The sequence below is a fragment of the Nesoenas mayeri genome, assembly GCF_963082525.1.
Source record: "Nesoenas mayeri genome assembly, chromosome: 2".
In the NCBI taxonomy this organism is placed as follows: domain Eukaryota; kingdom Metazoa; phylum Chordata; class Aves; order Columbiformes; family Columbidae; genus Nesoenas; species Nesoenas mayeri.
In genome coordinates, this window is record NC_137543.1 from 148,329,363 (window position 1) to 148,345,748 (window position 16,386).

The 16,386-nt window shown below is 37.3% G+C and overlaps 1 protein-coding gene across 1 annotated transcript in view; it reads left to right on the forward strand.

The window, feature by feature from the left end:
* ZEB1 (zinc finger E-box binding homeobox 1) overlaps positions 1-16,386 on the forward strand; it is a 123,467-nt gene that overhangs the window by 73,046 nt on the left and 34,035 nt on the right. The gene's annotated exons all lie outside the window — the stretch shown is intronic.

Consider the following 16,386-nt stretch of genomic DNA (forward strand, 5'->3'; position numbering starts at 1 on the left):
GACTCTTTTGTTTGTGCCCCAAGATCTTTTTTGGAATGTTATCTCTAAACTTAAATGGAGTTAGATGAGATTTCATCTCGTGGGCTGCCCACCTGCTAGTTTTTGAAGTTTTTACTATGTAAGTATCAGTTTTCATTCTCATTTACAGTTCATATAGGCGTAGCTGTTGCGCTGCTTTCATCTGTGCGTGTGTATCACATTCTTCTCAGCTTATTGTGTTGTGTTCCTAACATATTGAGCAATCGTCTGCCATGTGGGAGTTTGGTTTCTTTTTAAGTCTTTTGGTTCTTAGCTGACTTTTGTCTTTTCTAATGTATTGTTCCGTTCTCCCCTCCTGCTTCTGCTCTCAGCTCGGATAGTTGGAGTACAAGCACAGCAAGGAGCGGGGGTCCTCCTTGCAGGATTTACAATAGTATCGTGTCCTCTATAGGTTAGCTGACTGTCAAATAAGTAGCAATGCTTTTCAAGGTTGCTAGGCACTTCATAAATAATTATAGTTATTTATATGTATGTATGTGTGTAAATATATATACATATGTGCATTATTTATATATATTTTATAAACTTTAAACTGTATTTTTCTTTTTTTACTCTTCATAGAGGTCACCTCTGATAGTAATGAATACAAATAACATGTATAGTTTTCTTATATTTTATGTCTTTTCTTCTTTTCATTGGGTTTGGGGCTCACCTTGCTCGAGGCCCATTTATACTTCAGGGGTACATTTGTTTTTTTCGGTATTGGGAATATGTAGCATTGTTACTGGTACCAAAGGATTTGACCAATTTTATTTGCATGATCCTTTCGTACTTTCTAGCGGAGTGTCACTATGGGACTGTGACTTTCTTGATCTCTGATGATGTTGCTGAGTAACTTTGTCCTGAAACATCTTCGCAGTTCAGATTTGTCACCTCTCCAGTTTGTTGTGCTTTGTGGATCTGAACTGTGCTCTCTGGGAAATGTGTCACAGTTCTTTCTTTTTTGTCAGAACTGAATATTCCTCCATGGCTTCTCCAATGTTGTGAAGCAGCTGAAAACAAACTGTAGTGAGACTTGCAGCAACCACTGAAACTGCTTTCTCACAATTACCAGCTTAGAAACCTAGTTCTATATTGCCTGAGAAGGAGGGTTTCTGGTTTGTTGCAAATAGTTCAATGAAGATGTTCTCAATATTAAGAGCTTGAAACTCCCCTTCCCAAAATATATCTGCAAGTAAGAAATCACATATAATTGACTCTGTTTCTTCCAGAAGACGCTGGATGTGAATGTATTGTAAACAGCATGTAAGAAGCTTTGTCATTATTAGAAGTTGTTAGGATAGAAGTGTAGAAAAACTGTCTTCTACTGAATTAATGGAAAAATCAGGGATCGTTTATCAATGAGAGCAGAATAATAGAAGTTTATGTATTTAAAGCATATAAAATAGTGTGTATTTTTGGAGGAAAAGAAAAAAGAGATTCTATTCAGTCAATCATCCATTTCCCTGACATGGGGAAATTCCTATCTAGAATACTGTCCTAGCTATTAGAAACGAATTATGGAACTTAAGGTAGATGGAGAGTGTACACCTAAGAAAAGAAAATTGTCAAGCTTTGGGACATGAACCAGACTTTGGTGTTAAGGCTGAGAAGGAGTGTTTCTTCATGTAAGCTTTCTCCCAACATGTTATTGATATCTTTCCTTTTTGAAGTATTCAGTACAGGCTGTTGTGAGGGAGATGACACTGAACTAGAAGAAAAAGTAACATGACTTCTGTGGAAATGGACATGTTCTGAGATGCCTGTTGACATCTCAACCTTTGCTATTTCAGTTCCCAGATAATACAGAAGTAAAGTTTGGTCCTTGAAGTCATGCTTTGCTTTTATGTAGATCTTGCTGTGGTCAGCTGCAATTTTATCCCTTCACTGTGTAAGCAGCTGTAATATGCTTTATTTAGGACATGAGAATTCAGTTAGAAGGTATAGCCACATAGAATAGCGGTACTGCTTTACTGTGGAAATGACTGTGAGAACAAGCTATCAGTGGATCCTTTACACTGATTTCTAGGGTGTTCATGGATGTAGGTAAAGGGTTTGATAATTATGAAATTCATAATAGATCTGAATGCCCTTTACCCAGGAGGTCACTCTTGCTTTATGGTGGGAACATGAGAAGGCAAGAAGGCACGGCAGGGCTGCTGGGCTGGGCATGGTGCTGTGGGGATACAGGTTCTGGGCATGGCCAACACGGAGCACAGGCAGAATGAACCTGTGTCTGTCCCAATGCATCAATACTTAAACACGACTTTGTAGTATTAAGGTATGTTTCTAGCCAGGAAGATTTAGGTGTGTTTGCTGCTCATGTGAAATGTTAGGTTTTTAGAAATCAAATGCACAGCAGCCTATGAACAAGGTAAACTTTACCTCATGCTCAAAATGTCTTTTAGCTACATCAAAGAAATAAGTGTGGCTTGAATTATAATGGTGTTCAATACCTCAGGAAGGTGTGTGGGGAGGTGTTGGGATCCCCTAATCATGGAAACTCTTTTCTGGAATGAGCTGTCCATAATGGAGCAATAGAGGCTGTTGATGTTTGAGTGGCTACAGCACAATTTATCAGGAGATATTTATTTCATTAATCTGAAAAAACACAGGTGTTTATCTACAAATATGAGTATCAAGTTACCAAAAGAAACAACCTGTAATAGGAAGGAGCATTCCAGTACTTATCGCAGTAACAACTCGGTAGGGGGTCAGTGAGATGAGAACTGTTTAGTTATTTTTGTCTTCCAATTCTTTCTTTTTCTGGTAGTGCTAAAGTAACTTATTTAAATTGCTGTCAAATTAACATCTGAAATTATTACAATATTTCTGAGAAAAATTCTGTATAATTATAAATATTTCTAATTTTTACCTTTTTTTCCTAAGCTAATTTGTAAAGATTTGATACTAGCACTATCTTGTCATATCTTTTTATCAACTAATCTTGGACCTGAGAAAAACTAGAGTTGTGCAGTTCTTTTCTTGTTTTTCTTTATGTATTAATTTCTAATTATTTAAAATCTCAGAAAAGTAGAAAACAGGGTCTCATGAATCAAGGTGCTATATAAGTTGTTTATTTGTGTTTCGCTTCTGGGAAGGCACAGAGGAGCTGTTTCGTGTTTGTGTAAAATCATTGTGTAGTAGATTTACTCATGCAATGCATGTATTGTATTAACTTAATTTGTAGTAGTGTATATTTGTAAATAATGCTGTTGGAGCTGGATTTTATGAGCAAGTCTTAATAGTTTCATTTCTTCCAGATCTGTTTGCAAACTGTCACATAATTGGGCTGGTTTTGTTGATCTCACACAGATTACACATCTGACACTGCACCAGTTAATAAACGGTTTTGTTGGCTTTCTTTACACTTAATATTTGAGAACGCACACTTCTGTTATGCTGTAGAATTTAAATTGCTTATGTACTGGAATATTTACTACCCTCTTTGTTGTTTCATTTCAGAATGACCTTATTTAAAAATGTATGAGGCTATTTATAATCGACTCTGTGGCAGTGATTAAAGAGGTGTGAATAATAGCTTATTGGAAGTTGACAGCTCCTTGTTTACTAAACCACTGTTAGAACGTTTATGCTGCTCAGTTGTACCTCATTTTTCTGAGGGGAAGCTGCATTTTGACAAGTGTGTAGAACAGGTATATGTGGCTGACATTTTTATTATTAAAAAAAATAAAGTATTTCTTTAACTGCATAAGGTTACTTAATTGCTTACCCTGCGTCTAATGATCTGTCTAGAGTGTATTGTTACTTTAAATAAGAGTGAACAAATCCATTTTTACTTGGCAAAATCAGATGATAGAAATAGTAGCTCCAAATGAATTTGATCAAGCAGTCAGATATCAGTCTTTGTGACAAGAGTAGGACTGGTCTCTGATGTTTTTGATCTTCCATTAGGATTCTAAATCTCTCTAACTCCAGAATGGCGATTGGGTACGTTTTTTATTGCTATTCAAAAATAGGAATAAAGGAAGAAAGGACTGTGGCTTATCTAGTTGGAAATCACGTTGAAGTAATTCAGTTTTTTGTAACAGCATACGTCGATACCAATGAGCTTGTAGATAAGACTGATAATCAGATAATACTCAGTGTTTATCCATGCAGCTGATAAACACAAGTAACTTTACGGCTTATGCTCTGCTGTTACTGGTATCTCATTTGACCTAGTGGACCCATTTTAAAGGTGAACAGTAATTAAAGCCCCTCTTCACTCTTGTGTCTTGTTTTATGGGAATAATGCCTTGTAGGTCTGTACATCCCATGGTGACAGTGTAAAACATAAGATATTTTAAATTATTTTGGAGTGGCTATGTCAGAAATTTGCAAGGATTTTCATGTGCATCTTGAGTTCCTTGTAACCGGAAATTGGTACTCATTTTTCTTCACTACAGTGTTTTCTTTTAGTAGTAACTTGGCCATACTTTGAATCTTACTGAACACATCAGAACTGTTCATTCAAAGTGTTTAATAAGTGATGCAGAAATTAATAGTTTCATATTTGCTTATTACTAAGAACATGTTACTGATATTACTGCACTGCCATGCTTACTGGTACAAATCACAGTAGAATTATAGAAAGAACTTGTAATCTTTTTAGATCCTTTAAAAATTCTTAATAGAATAAGTGGTTACTGACAAAATGCTATCTTACAGGATCTCTGTGTCAGCTCATAATTCCACAGGCTTTACCCCATAAGACAGTAAAGTGAGACAGTGCAGAATTAGTATTCCAAGTGCACTGAGTTATTGGGCGAGATCTACATATTGTTTAAATAAATATATTGTAAGATTAGTCTGCATTACTTCTGTTCCTAAGAACTAGCTTGTGCTTTTTACAGAGCAGGGATGCTCTTTCCTAAGTGTGTTCAAATGCTGACAATATATTCTTTTGGACGTTCTGGTTGATAACAACACTTGACTCACCCTCCTCAGAACACTGCTCTGCTTTAGCCAGCCCCAAATGTTCAGCTCAGGACTTGGCTGGTTTGCAGCACTGAGTTTGCACAGGTAGTCAGTCTGGGAATTCTCACGGAGAAAGGATTTTGAATATAATGTGGCTTGAAGAAAAGAGTGTGTAGCTTTGCAAAATAGACAGAATTAGTTTTTTTTAAAAAAAAAAAAAGTTCTGGAACTGTGTAAGTTTTTCTAAAGACATAAAATCCTTTATATTGCACGGATAATTTTTATAGATTATTCTCAGAAAAATGCCTTAAGATTGTACTGTTTCAGCTAAAATAATATTACCAGATCTTGCTGTTTAATTGACCATAGGCTTTAGTATTTACTCTTACGTCTAATTTTTTTTTTTTCAAGGTTCCTACCTTTTCTGTCCTCCTCTCGTATTTTTAACCTCACTGCCATGTTACTTGGGAATGTAGTGCTGCTGTCCTTTCTGTACGCTATGTATTGGTGGTCAGCAGGCACAGTATGATTTCACTAACTACTTAGTGGAGTTATCTTGAATTCTTCATCATCCTGGCTAGCGTGAAAGTCTTGTAACTCAAAAGTCACCTGTCTTTGTTCAAAACTCCTAGTCATAGAGAGTTTACATCATTTTTGTGTTAAAGAAATTTGGTTCCTTTTATGGTTTTTCCTGGCTTTACATGGATATGAGTGGTAATATGACATTGTAATAAGTCAGAGAAGGAACCTGGACTCAAGCAAATGTGGGGAATGTTCATGTGTTTCTGTGCACCGTGTAGTAACACTGAGGTTGGAAAAGCTAAATTACCCACTCTACTCCCTCATGTTTCCTTTTTTTTTTCCCCTTTCCTTACTGAATACTTGTGTGGCCTTGAGTGTGTTAATCAACAGACCTCATAAGTGCGCCAGATGATGTATTGTTACAATAGCTTTTACAGCTGCTGTTTTCCGGAGCACAGTGATTGCCTGCAGTGGCCAAAACTAGTTGCTTCCTGTTAGAGTTCAGTGATTACTAATTGGTCTAACTTTAACTGGTAAAAAAAGTTGATTTTCACTTTTACACTGAAGAGTTGTTTAAGTCATGTAGTATTTAAATTTTGATGTGAAGCCTTCTGACTCTGTCCTTAACTTTTTGTTCTTTATCTCTCTAGTTTGCTCGTCCTCCAAAAAGAACTAAAATGTCACTATATCAGCTTGCAAAAAGATGGGTGTTCTGAAGGCAAGGGTAAATTTACTGGCTCATGTTTTCAGGGAGGAATATTTATTTCACCTCACATATCTCAAGTTGAGCTTTTAAAAAATAAATTATGGGAACAGATTTCATAGATGTGTCTCTCAGTTTTCACCAGTCCACAACAGATGTCTACACAGGGGTTTTAACTATAAAGGTTCATCCTAATACTTCTCTTTCTTAACAGTCCCTGAGTTGAAAAAAGTTGTTGATCTGACTTTTGATCCCAAGAGCAGAGCAGTATGGATGTATCTGACTATAACTGGTATATACGATAATATTTTCAACTGCTTCACACTGGCTGTAGCACGTCTGAGTGTTGCACCTTCTGCAGTGAAGGGAAGTTCAGACAACTGTCAGACATGGAGTCTTTCCACACAATCCTCAGCATGGTGGAAACAGATCTTTTTCCCTGCACTCCTGCCCTTCTTGGAAGTGCTATTTCTGTCAGCCTACCTTGCAGACTTGTGTTTTTTCTTTTTAAACATTGCTCATCTCATCCTTCTACCTTCATTTTGGCCATTTGTCTCTCATGGGCATATTGATTTCCTATTCAGGGACTTCGACATAGCCTTCTGCTCACTGACTGTTGTAATCCTCAGCACACTTCCCTGCACCTCCATTTCTATAGTGTCATCATGGCTGTCAAAATACTCAGTTCCTCTGCAGAAGCAGTCAGGGGTTGATGTAACCCCTTACCTGATCATTTTAGTTATATTTGTAACCATAAAGATGTCTCAGCTATTTTTAGGAGAAACAGAAGATTAGATAGACCTTAAAAATGGGTGTGGGTATCATCTTGGAAAAATTATCAGAGGTTGGAAAACATATTTCTCATTTCAGAAGATCCAAAAGTTAGGTCTGATCACACTTTAATGCGTCATTCTTCTTCAAATTCCTTGTTCCTCTTCCCTTAGGAAATAAAGGGTTGTAAGCCTAGAGGTGTTTAACATCTGAGATATTAACAGCAAACTATCCCTTATTAAGATTTACAAATGGAGTAACTAGGTTAAAATGTTTTATATTTATTAGCATTATTGTTATTGCTGTTATTCCTTTTTGTTGCATATCAATGAATTGCAGTTGGACTGATCTGATAGAGTAAATGAGATGCTTAAAAACTAAAATCTGCTACAGAAATCCTGTGTGTAAAGGATTACATAAGCTAAAATAGCTACAGGTAACACTATGCCTTTGCAATCCTCAGTATCTCTCTGGCTTGTAATTGTAACCAGATAGCTGCTGAGAAATTTCTAAGAGACTGGTTATGAAGCAGTAGAAAACAATTCACAAGGCATTTCAAAGCTTTTTCTCCCTTTTTAGAAGTTCTGTCTCTTTGTCAGAGACCAGATGCAGTAAGCTTGAAAATAATTTGCCTCCCAAACAAAACTCTCTTTTTTTTTTTAAGCCAAACCCTCCTATCTGGTTTGTTGGCGCTCAGCTGGTTTTGTAGTAGCCTTTACAAAGAGGAGTTCTCTGTCTTGAAGTGACTCAGATGTGTCTTACTGTCCTCCTCAGTATTCATCTGAAATCAGGCATGTCTGTCTTACTTTCTTACTGTCTTTTCCATTCATTTGCCAAAGGCCAGCAAAATTAAATTTAAGAATGCCTGTAATGCATGTCAGGTCATTTACATGAATAAATATGGGGTTGTCTTTTTTTTGGAAACATGTCTCTTTATTTAAGCTACTCCATAGTTGATCCTTTGTTAGATTCTTCTTTATTGCTGTTCACCTTACATATGAATTTCAATGTCAGATGGAACAGATAAGCTCTTTTAAATTAAAGTCTCAAAATGTTTAACTTCATCCTTGTGTAGACAGTGAGAATTTGGAGGTGTTGGACTAAATTGAGCACAGTTATTCATCACCATTAACAAGCCTTGGAACATACCTGCTGTACAGTAAATTGCAATATCATAGTTAAAATCTCACAGTTGTATTTTGTGGACTGATATTTTAAATACTCTGCATTTTCTGGACTCTTTTTTTGAAATATTTATTTGTTGGGAACCTTTTACAGGCTTTACTGTGCTGTGTATTGATCCTGTACAAACATGAGTGCATGCTTTATTGGAAATTCAGTGTATCATATAGCTGCATACTATAAAAAGTAATTATGAATATTTAAGGAAGGTTTTAGCGTTAGCTTATTAGCTACTATTCATTCAGCTCATATTACAGTAACACTACACTAACTGAAGAATGTCAAAATCTCTCAGTTCTCACTTCTGCTATGTTGTGCCAACACTTCATTTGCCCTTCTAAATAATAATTAGAGATAATCTTCAGTCACTTTTTTATATTTAAAAGAAAAAAAAGCAGCACAAACTCATGAAAGATTAGAAATATTTTTGTCCCTGTTTTTTTGGTTTATTTTTTTTGTGACAGGAAAATCTGTAATAGCTTAAGGAATAACTCACATTGGAGTTTATAAAGAAACAAATGTGAGACTGAATGAAGCAAAGCAGCTGAGGGAGTTTCTCCAGAGGCCCAGCAGAGAACAATGGACAGAATCTTAAGCTTGGTTGTGTTACAGAACCAGTTACTGTAGTTTTGTTTAGTAAATAAAGCTATTTCTCTTGGGATTGGAAAAATGCTTTCTTCTTTAAACTAGATAAATTCTTTAAATTGGATAAAATTAGATAAAAATGTTGGAAATCCTTGTCCTTGTGCCAATTATAGCCCTTTCTTCCCATACTGGTTTTGTTTGTGAAGTGCACACCTGTCTTGAGGGAGACACAGACTTTTTTTTTCTAAGTCATTGACTATACAAGTTTTCAGTAGTTGACAGGAGTTGCAGTTGCTGGTAGGATTCAGAAATACGAGAGTGAACTTGAATCAGTGTTACATAAAGCTCAGAAGCGCCGGTTGCCGTTTGGAATGTGGCTCAGTGCTGGGGAAGGGAAGGAATGAAGAGCAGGAGATGCACCTGGTGCGGGCAGGTGGGCCAGGGGCTCTGCGCTGGCTCCACTTGTTCTTCACTTCACTCATCTAGTGCTCAGGCTCAGAGAATCAAACTTGTCAGATTTCAAGTTTGTATTCATTGGCAAGTTGTCAAAGTCTATGTCAAAATGTGTTTTATGCTCTCCTTAGATGAGTGTGGCTGTTAGGAGGGGGAAGGGGGCTGTGTAGTTTGGTTGCACAAAGCCGTGGTGAGGAGTGCAAGTAGGACAGAGCCATTGGCGGTGTTTCAGTAGAACTGTGTGCTCAATATCTACATGTTGAATTGAGTAGTTAAGAAAAATGCTTTACTAGGTATCATATATACGCTCAATATTTTCACTACCAAAATAGTTTTAAGATTATAAGATCTTTTTTTCCTTAGTAGTAGCATTTTCTGTTACATAAGTAGTTCAGACAGATAATATGTCATCGTGTTATGTCTGCTCTGAAATTCTGGCTTTGCAAGATATCTTCTTATTCATTAAAACTGTTTTGGAGAGATACGCTATCATTCTTTAAGGCCAACAGTGCTGGTTTCTCAGGATGCTATTCCACATCTTAGGTAAAACAGTCTGAAATAGTTTGCTGGTACAGCTGTTAGTTTGCTAGTTTTTCTAAATAGTTCTATTGAGAGGTGAATGAGTTTTGTTTTGTTCTTTTTTTTTAATTTAGGCTAGTGCCTACATTTCGTATTTCTTTGTGTTAGAGTGCATTTGTGAGTCTGTATTCCAGCAAGAGGGTCTCTTATATTCTCGTCATTTGTGCAGCAGTTTCTCAGTGCTGATTGGAATCTTTGTCTCTCTCTGATGGCAGAGCAGGTACAGCATCAGCACAGCTGTGCAGTCCTGGGAACTCATGGGGTTCTCTTCTCATGCCTTCTCCTGAACCCCATTTCTGCTGAAGCATGTGCTAACTATGTCTGTAAAATAGTGTGATGACTAGATGGGGGTTATTGTTTGATGTGGAGGCTGAAGAGCTGCTTTGTCCAGTTTTTAGTCCAAGAATCTGGGTATAATTGCCTTCGCAGGGAGCCTTAGTAGCTGTTTGTGAACAATTTGTGTACAGCAGTGGAACTGAACAAATCCGGAATAGAGTTTTAAATAAGTTAACAACCTTGCCTTTGGAAGCATCTGTCATGAAGTGTGCCGTGAACTATGTTCATAGCCTTTTGAAGCAAAGGGGTTAGTATGGCAAAACATGTTTATTTCCTTAACATGATGTCAGAAATATCAATTTGCTTTCATTCTGATTTATATAAATATACTAAGTTTTATTTCAATGTGTAAAATTTCACTATCATGTAATTTCCTGTGGTCATTTTGGCAACGTGTTATCCCTCGGGAATGCATCCTTTGAAAATTAACCTTTTCCTTAGTCTTTGTACTTCCATTTGACCAGGATGAGACCTGTTTAAATAGAACACCAAGGAATACCTAGTCTTGAAATCCAGTAAAACACTGTAAATCCATTGCTTATTTGCTTATTTTTTTACTGTCTCTTTATGCGTGCTCCTACACGGCAGTAGGTTCCTGGGAATAGTACCTGTTCATTAGCTTGCAAAATGAATAAGCCACACTTTGAATTTAGGTGGTGCTTTATTTTCCACTTCAGACAAATAATGTATATAAATGGTCAGTGATTTAATATTTTAAAATAATTGAAAATCAGTAAGGTGAAAAATCTGTAATGTAAAAGAGTGTATAGTAAAAATATCATAGATAATTAAAAACTGAAGAGACTTGGAACTTGTCATACCACTCCCAGACAGTAATTTTCTACTGCCAGTGTTTTGGTTGATTAGCTGTGAATATAAATGCAAAAAATTATGTGCATGCCTAATAAACTCATGTTACTCAAGATGCAAAGCAATATAAGCAAACCAGAACATCCAAATTACATACTAAAGCTCTGTCTGTCTACATCTTGCTATTCTAACATTTCGTTGTAATCTCTATTTTCAGGAAAAGTGAATTAGGAATATTTGATATAAAAATCTGTCATGATAATAACATGTAATCTCTACAAATTAGTTACCCTGAATCCAAAAGCCAGGAGCCATATTTTGAAAACTGAAACCTGGAACACCATTAAAAATACTCTCCTGCTATTATGTGAAATCAGAGTGAAGCCAAAATGTAGCTTGTCAACTTGAAAGACAAATTTAAAGGAGGCAGGGGGGAATCTTCTTGTGTCACAAGTGGGGAACAGCCAGGGGAGTTACTTGAATACTGGAGTGTTTAAACCTGTAGTCAGAATAAATAACTGACCATTATGGATTTGATGAACTAGCTCTCTTTCAAGAGGTATATTTAAGAAATTAGAGGTTAAGCAAAAATATTGTGAAATATGAAATGAAAATAAAATTATACTTTCTAAAAAATTATTTCAATAGTTTATTAATTTAGATTGTATTTATGCAACATCTGTTCAAAGTTGCATAATTTATTGTTCTGTTAATTTAGAAATGAGGAAAAAAAAAAGTAAAGGCTTCATAAGGCGTGTGATTCATTACAGTGGTATCTCTACCATGTGTATAATTTTCTTAACATTGAAGACCTTTCCAGTGGCACCTTATGATAGTCATAAAACTTTGGGGGCAAGAAAGAATTGCTGTAATAGGCTATTATTGTATATAAAATGTGGCTCTTGAAGTATCGTTCTTCTCCCTTGTATCTAGGAGGATCTGAAAACTTTATAAGCCAAGCTGGTACTCCTGTATTTCAGTCTTTTTATTATCCATGAAATATTTACTGTATATAAACCTAGGTAATGATGTTATATAAAATCACCAATATTGTGAGATATATAATATAAATTTCTGTAAACGTGTCAACAGTAGTTTATAAAAGAAAAAAATATTAAGCATCTGGAATAGGAACTATGTGGAAACAATGTGGTCATCTTATAAATAAAGCGTTTTGAAGATACAACGGAGTGGTACAGTCACCAGCGGACAGATAATTCTTGAAGAGTAAAACAATTACATAATATGTAACCCATGGAAATGATCTCGGCCTCTCCTCAGATTAGTTTACTATTTCCACTTGTTCAGTAATTGGAGGCACTAAAAGATGAAGGCTTCTCAGATATTTATACATCTCGTGCCTAATTTTAATGATCGCCATGCTTGTTGGTCTCGGAGGCAGCAAACCGTGGTGGCCGTCAGGCTGTACTTGGCTGTGAGGGACTCCAATCGGATGTGTAGGTTGGGATTTCCAGGCTTCTGCGTGAAATGATAGACTATACAACTAATACTGGTGACAGAAATGCAAACTTACCTGGGATGAAATAAGACATGTGGGAGAAGTTTCTACTTTTTGCCTCTGTAATTTGGAGTGGAGAATGACCAGATAATTGCCGCCTGCTTAGAATTGGTCCCCATAATATATTCTTTGAAAATCAATATTTAAAAAAAATCATAAACATCAGGATTTTATCTGTTTTGTATTTGTTGGTATAATTTTATGGGAAAACTACGTGTGTTCTTTAGGAGAAAAAAATGGGCAGAGATTTAGTCAGAAGTTCCTGCCTGTATATTACATTGCTGTTCCTACCTCCTATTTGATCTTTATTTTTTCCGCATGCGTTTACAAATTTGAATACTTTTTAAAACTTCCGTGTTTCATAGGAGAGGTTTTGTCACCTCTAATGAGTGAAGCCTTTTCTACATTTTGTGAGGCTGCCTGAGGGACAGCATGGAAAATGGGAGAGCTGCGAGAGACAAAAATGAACCCAAGTGTGGCTTCTCCCTTGCCAGATATTTAAAGCTGCAATAAAATTATTGAGATTATTTTTTTCTAGTAGATTTTTTTAAACATGCAGAGGGATGGAAAGGGAATATGGTTCTTTCTGTTCACTACTCTAAGGTTTTGTAAATATTTCCTTAAAATATTAGAGTAAGTTTTTGTAAAACTTCCTGAGAGCAACAGTAGGCATGGAATTACACAGGCAGAGTGAAGTTCTCAGCTGCAGGAAGCTCTGCAACCTTGACTTATACAATGATGATAATAGGCAAAGGGTACAGTTAATTATCTCATACACCCTTGGCTGTCTTGTTTCTGAATGTTAATTTATTTTTCCTATGGGGTTATTTCAGTATTTCCAAACTTATAAGCACCATGTAATAATACCATTTTTCAAATTTTGCTCCCACTGATAATTTTTCTATTTGCGTGTAGAATTTACATCAATCTAGAGACTAGGACAGAATATCCAGACAATAGTTAGCATTTTCATTAGAAAAGGCATGATCACCTGCAAACCCAACAGGGAAATTACTATTGCATGTCCCTCTGTCTCACTGAAAGACTGAAAGCCTTCATTTTGCAAAGCTGTAAAGCTTCCATTTTTAGCACAGAAGAGCTGCAGAACGATGAATAGTCTCAAACCAGTCTGCTGAAAATGACATTTAAGTTACTTTTCTGATGTAGGCCTAATAAGAGAAATATTTCAAAATTATATTGTTCTTATATGATGGTATAGGTATACATTTCAAAATCTAATTTTAGGTTCTGAAATCTGAAAATATATATTTAAGTATGTATATGTAAGTATATATATAAAAACATATTTGCTGTATTTTAAAATCATTATTGAATCAAGACTAAATACTTGAAATACTTTTCTGTGTGCTCTCTACTTCTCATCTCTGGACTTGTGTCAATTCCATATGCAAATAAATTATCTTATGAGCGCTGGAGTAGATTTTAAAGTTGTTTCCCACTCTTACAAGTTCTATAGACATTTAACATGCAGCATTGAGGCACCATTGCAGCAGCTGGAAAGCCATTCAAAGTAGCCTCCATTTGGAGACCAGTGTTTCTAGGAAAGGCTTCTATAGTATCCCAGTGTACAACTCCTGTGATTGTATTTCTCAGGTGATGGACAGTTAACGTTACAAGGTATGTGAGGGTGCCTTATGAGCTCCCACTTCATGACCCAACAGTCCCCTGTACTCAGCCCTCTTGGTGAGCGGTCTGCCCATGTAGTTTTGGTAATCGTTTCTGATGAGTGTGAAAGCAGTGTCCCCAGCTGAGCTTGTCATCTGCAGTCTCAGGAGTTACCTAAACACATGTGCTTGCTGTGGGCAGGTCGTCTTACTTGAGGATGCTTGGCAATGTTCAGAGATGATGCCCGTCAGTACTGCAGATGGAAGCAACCATGCCTATGATCTTAAGATTTTTCAAGAGCCTGGAAAAAAAGGGCTTCACTCAAGCAACCCAAAGGGAGGAGGTGGTGGAGGTCTCTTTTTTACTGGACTGTATGTACTGTGTGTGACAGCTCGTTACCAGTCCTAGAGCTCCATTGTCATTCACTCGTCTTCGATCCCACATGGCAGTACTGAGCTATTTGGGTACTTGCTGGCATCCGTGTCTTCTGTGCCATCATTCTTCTCTCTCCCAAGTGTCCTTTTCAAGCTTTGCTGTGTTGCTATTGCAGCTTGTCTCTCAGAATGTTTGTTAGCAGTACAGATTCAAACTCTTTCTGAGGAGTATGAGATTCAACCCGTAGAACTTGTCACACGACTTCATCCACTTTCATCACTAACAGATGGTGGTTACTGGTTCTGGCCCGCACCTGTCACCACAGATGTCTGTCTGGAAAGACCATGTGTAGCTTTCCTTTCAATTGCTGATATGTCCTGCACTCAGGAGTCTGTGAAGTATTTGATTGATCCTTTTGAAAAGAAAATTGTGAAAGAGAGAATATGACCTGCGAAAGGGAGTATATGACCTGGTTGCTGGCAGGAAGGAGGAAGAGGGCATATGACCCAAGAGGTCCCTCCTCAATACAAGCTGAGATTTTGGTGCACACATTTGATCATTTTTATAGTGGAATGAGCAATGGAAAGTTTTGTTCTCCAGACTCTGCAGGCAAGAAGTGTGTATCCTTCCCAGAGGTGTCTGGCTGCAGATGCACGTCCTTCAGTGTCTTAATTCAGTTTAGAACTGCGTTTTTTAAGTGAATCTTCTGATTGTCCTCACTTACTGTGTTTTGATTTGGGAGCATGCCATTTCTTTAAACTAAGTGCTCTGGGAGCGCTCTTAAGTGTGTTGCGGCTACTAGCAAAAATTTACTCCAGAAGACCAGAGCAGAGCTAGTTTTATTAAGAGACTGCTTGGAAACAGAGTGTGAACATTGCGTTCTCAGTGTCAGTGGCTTCACCGTGTAATTCTGTTTCTCTTCCTGTTTCTCTGCCTGTCAGTGTGGGTGCAAGCTCGCTGTCGTTGTCGTCAGCACCCACCATTCTTACAAATCCTTTACAATCAGTGGGACTTGGTTTTGGATCCCTCTCCAGATTCAGTGTTGGGCTCAGCATCCCAGAAATTAAACAGACATAAAATCTAATGCCTTAGGTATGTAGTTTGAATAGTTTGGGAGGGATAGAGGGAGTACATATGTTCTTCTGCCCAGAACTCATCTTAGTCATAGGCAAAGCAGGTGGTTGGCTACAGCAGCCGCTGGCCGGGAGCAGCCGAGGGAGCAGAGGTTCCCAGCTGCTCTTGCGGAAGCAGCGGGCAGAGGGGGCAGCAGCCGCCTGGCTCTGCTGTCTGTCTTTGTGCACCTTGGTGGCAGAAACTCCACCGTGTCTGCCCTGCTGGGAGACCTGGAGCTGCTGGGTTACTCAGTAGTACACTGATGAACTGTCCTGCTCCAGTGGAATTATGCGTATGGGACTAAGTTAACCCTGAATCAAGCTGATGATCAGATGAGCAAAGGCAAGCAGCAAAAAATGAAATCACTGAGGCTGGAATATTTTCCAGATTTACTCCAGGTATTGTGTATGTCGTCTCGGAGTCCAGTGGTAAAGCTGTAGGCATTACCCTAATGCTGGGGAACTGGTCCTGACTTAAGTCATCAGGCTTTGCTCCTGACGTTGCCATATCCATAGAAAAATTCAACACTGAGGGTCAGTTTGTTTCCAATGTCAAATACTGATTGATTTTAAAACCATGATTTAAAATTGACAAGCAGAAGATGTGATTGCACTGTTGATTTTAATATGTGGTGTGTAAGCCAAGACAGACACTCAGTCTAGCTTTTGGGACAGCATTTAGGGCACGGTTTAGTATGCAGTCCACTTGCAAAGCGTTTATTTTAAAATCAAAGTTTCTTTGAGTTGATCAGAAGAGTAAATAATCCATGTATATTGAGATGATTTATGTAGCTTCGTGCATATTCAGATTCTTGAATTTTATGTTTTTTATTATGTCAGAATATTCAATCAAAATGTGTGTCAAACTGCATTTG